Genomic DNA, 4,033 nt, shown 5'->3' with positions numbered 1-4,033 from the left:
ACATGAAGCAATTTTTCATAATTTGGAACAAGGTAGAAATGTTTACGTGGGTTTTCTTGATATTAGCAAAGCATTTGACATGGTATGGAGGCCTGGTCTTATGTTTAAGATATACGAACTTGGCATTAGGGGTAAATTATGGTCACTTATTAACCAATGTCACCAAAATACAGTGAGTTCAATTATTGTAAACCAAACCCAATCAGATTGGTTTCCTGTTAACCAAGGTGTTAGACAGGGCGGTGTGCTTTCTACCTTTTTGTACCTTGTTTTTATTAATGATCTTATTCATGAACTACAGTCGGGTAGTCTAAATACTGGCGTACTAGATATCCCTAGCAGCTGCCCCTCTTTAGCTGACGACTTGTCATTAATTGGCATATCACCACTATCGCTCCAAATAATGCTGAATATCGCTTACAACTACTCCCGTAAATGGCGATTTACATTCAATGCGTCCAAATCCTGCGTCTTGCAATTTCGAGCTAAAGGAACAAAGTTAGACAAATTATCGTGGCACTTAGGTCCTTCCAAAGTGACATGCGAACAGTCCTATAACCATCTAGGAATTGTTAACATTATTAACCACAAATGCAAACTTTCGGACAGAATACAACAAAGGGCGTAAATCTTACTTCGCACTATCCGATCTTGGTACACAGTTTCTTAGCCCAATGACAATGTCTCATTTGTACAAAACGATCGTACTACCATCAGTGCTTTATGGATGTGAACTCTGGAGCAACATGTCACCTGTTGATAAAGTTCGACTTAACACATTCCAACACTTTATTTGCAAAAACTCCCTTCATTTACCAAAGTTATGCAGGTCAGATATGTGCGAATCACTTTTCAATGTTGTACCCATATGTGCTGATATTGATGTGCGGAAACTTTTATTCTTTGGAAGATTGTGTCGTCTGAATTCAAAAACATTAACGAAGTCAATATTTCTCGCAAGACTATTTTCCTATCTGTACAGTCTCTCCGATGTTCATTCTGGTTTTATTCCCGATATTGTGAAGACTCTCCAATCATATGATCTTGTTTCCCATTTATGGAAATTTCTGGAGGATGGATCCTTCCCTTCGAAGCTGAACTGGAAGAATATGGTACGTGGTAGAGTCATGACCTCACATCTATCTCAGCGTCAAATACGAATGTTGCACGACCGTGAATGTCTTTCCTTTATACAAATTTTCTCGGACTCAAAACCGTCGTCTATCTGGTTTTTAGCAAAAAACTACAAGGAAATTGAACTCTGCAAATTCATATGCAAACTGTGCACCAATACTTGCTCAATGGACCAATTCCAAAATTGCTCTCTTTGTGGAAGGTCTTTCTCTAATGTGTTTCAACATTCCTCTTGCGCATGTCCTGCAACTGCAATTATTAGGAACAATTGGTGGAACGTGATCACAAACTGTTTTGACATACGCCTATGTGCAGAGTTATGCGGATTGACAGAAAATGAAATGTTTCTTGTTCTTTTGGGGCGGTATACAATACACGAAACCAATAATCAAACCTTCCGCTTACTGAACTTCAATCTTGTTCGAAGCGCAGCTGTGCATTACCAGAGAGCTCTGGCTCAGTTACAGGTATCGCCTCCCTAGCTGTCAGACACCATGCCGTTATCTGCCCCCTATCCATAACATACTTTAAGGGTAGTGTATATATGTTTATTCTTCTATATTCTTTTTGTTTGTATATATATATATATGTCTGTTCAAAATGTAATATTCATGTATATGTAATTGTATATTAACTTATGTTGCAATATCTCCACATGGAGGAAATCAAGAATGAATGAATAAGCAGTGGTTTATTTTTAACGTAATTAACGTTTTCATTGTAATTAGGAATAGGTGATTAAGGTCAGCTATATACATGTACATGTTTACATTGGAGATGAATTGCATAATGTACTCAACTGCGATGCAATGTGAGCAAAGAATAAAATATTTATCACCTAAACAAATAGATATTAAAAACGTCTTTACTTCTACACAAAGCTTTAGAAAACTGGCAATTAGATTTTGGAACGCAGTTAACTATTCACAATTCAATAGCGAACTGCATTCTAGAACGCAGTTCACAAATCAAATTTCTATATGCATAAAACAACACCACACTGGAATTATAAGGATGGAGTGCCAGTTACTAACCCCAAACACTGTGAAGAAATGGTGATGGTAATCTCTCTATTTATGGAGATGCACCCCTTAAATTTTTATGCATAACGCATTATACTTAGTGAATAAACATCGGGTTCGGAATCATCGAAGACCCCTACCCAGAGGACTGAAATTTTTATGGTAGGGTGTTAGTGGTCCTCTACCACCACTGTGAAGAAATTGTGATGGTACTCTCTTTAGTTATGGAGATCTGCTCCTCCGACAATTTTTAATAACGCATTACACTTAGTGAATAAACATCGGGTTCGGAATTATCGAAGACCCCTACCCCGGGGACTGAAAGTTTTGTTGTAGGGTATTAGTGGTCCTCTTCCACCACTGTGAAAAAATTGTGATGTTAATCTGTTTAGTTATGGAGACCCGCTCCTCCGACATTTTTAAATAACGCATTACACTTATTGAATAAACATCGGGTTCGGAATTATCGAAGACCCCCTACCCTGGGGACTGAAATATTTGTGATAGGGTATGAGTGGTCCTTTCCCACCACTGTGAAGAAATAGTGATGTTACTCTCTCTAGTTACGGAGATCCGCCCTCCAAGTTTTATGCATAACGCATTACACTTAGTGAATAAACATCGGGCTCGGAATAATCGAAGACCCTTACCCCGGGGATGTATTATTTACTAAATGTATATATAACAGCTTTTTGTCTTTATATTTTTGTTTACCAGTGCATAATGGTGATGAGATCCAATAAATTGAATTGAGTATATGCAGTCTTGAAATATCACAAAGTATAGAGTTGACAACGATTGAAATAAAAATGCAGACGTTTTCTCGTTTATTCAGTGACTCACAAACTTGCGCGTCTTCTCAATGAAAGTTGTAAAACAAACGTATAGGTTTGGACAGTTATAACATAATACTGGGGTAAAATTCATCTCATCTCCGCTACCAATGGGTTTTGGTTCAACTGTGCCTTCGTGGACGAATAATCTTGGCTAGTGAAGATGGGGGGAAAATGCCTAGATAGTCCGCTTGCATTCACATGTATTACGAAGGTGAAATCGAAGAATTATCCAGTAAATCCAATGATGTTGCAGTATATATAGCATGTATTTATTTTATTTTTGACTGAGAGGGAGATAGACAGCTAAGCACGTAACATCGTTTTAGAAGGGCGGGGGGTACTCATTAATTAGTCCTAACCCGGACCAGCCGAAAATTTTAACATGTAAAGAAAACAATATGGGAAATAAAAACAATATCAGAATGAAAGGGGATGGATAATTAATCAGAAAGAAAATGTACTTTCAAGATTTATACCGAACGTATTAAACTTCTCGTATCTGCATACATTCATGAATATTATAATCAATGATTACCAATGCTCTCTCTCTCTCTCTCTCTCTCTCTCTCTCTCTCTCTCTCTCTCTGTTGCTTTCATTATCTAATGCATCTAAAGATTATATTAAGGATTTTAATAATCGATAGCGTATACGAATAAAAGCAAATGATCGTTAAGTCATTTCTGTTTATATTGTTAATAGTCTTTTTTTTCATTAACTAGTTGCATTTGACACCGAGGATTTACATTCTTAAATATTGATTACAAGCACGTAGAATCGGAGAGAGGGTAATTTGAAAGTTAAAGGACACATCTCATGTTTTCAAAGTATACAACATTACATGCATTTCGTCTTCTTTATGCTTATTGTAATTAATTCTAATAGTTCGTTCGCCGAAATTTTGCGATAATTAACCACAATTCAGACTTAAATCTAAGCCCCGGTTTCAAAAAGTGTAGTTAATTAGGTAGGTAGCCAGGTGGTACAGTGACGTCACATGCGCCCTTCGAATAGTGAAAGTACTGAGAGATATTATTAAACAC

This window comes from Ostrea edulis, chromosome 8 (assembly GCF_947568905.1).
Source record: "Ostrea edulis chromosome 8, xbOstEdul1.1, whole genome shotgun sequence".
Classification (NCBI taxonomy): domain Eukaryota; kingdom Metazoa; phylum Mollusca; class Bivalvia; order Ostreida; family Ostreidae; genus Ostrea; species Ostrea edulis.
Note: the sequence above shows the minus strand (reverse complement) of the source record.